The following is a 549-nucleotide window of genomic DNA, read 5'->3' as shown; positions in this document are numbered from 1 at the left end:
GTTGCCCTCAAGCTTGCTCTTCTTGGAGGCCTATGTGACGTCGTCCCTGACGGTGGTCCTGGTGTGGTTTGGGCCAGGGAAGGGTAGCTGATCGTCCAGCCCTGTGCCCGAGCAGGATGCTGCTTCCATGTCTGTGTACACACACACACACACACACACACACACACTTCAGATAATGTATATTTAAGATCCAAATTTTTATTTAATATAAATTTCAAAATTTTAATTAGGTGGATGTTTACATAGTAGATAATCTGTTTCATATCCAGTAACTCATCAAACCGTCCAGTTATATTTGACATCGTTTTATAGTCTCTTAGTAATGGCAAGAGGAGTCTTAGTGGTGTAAAGGTTACTCACTCCGCTTCTGATTTCAAAGTGAGCCCTTCAAAACCACCAGCAACTCCACAGTTGAAAGATAGGGTATCCTACTTTTCATAAGGGTTACTCTCTTGGAAACCCAATGGGACCCGTCTACTCTATTCTGAGTGTCACTGTGAGTTTTCATAGACTTGATGACAGTGAGTTTGATTGGGATTGGTTTATGTA

The sequence above is a fragment of the Tenrec ecaudatus genome, chromosome 11, assembly GCF_050624435.1.
Source record: "Tenrec ecaudatus isolate mTenEca1 chromosome 11, mTenEca1.hap1, whole genome shotgun sequence".
NCBI lineage: Eukaryota > Metazoa > Chordata > Mammalia > Afrosoricida > Tenrecidae > Tenrec > Tenrec ecaudatus.
This window is presented reverse-complemented; position numbering follows the sequence as displayed.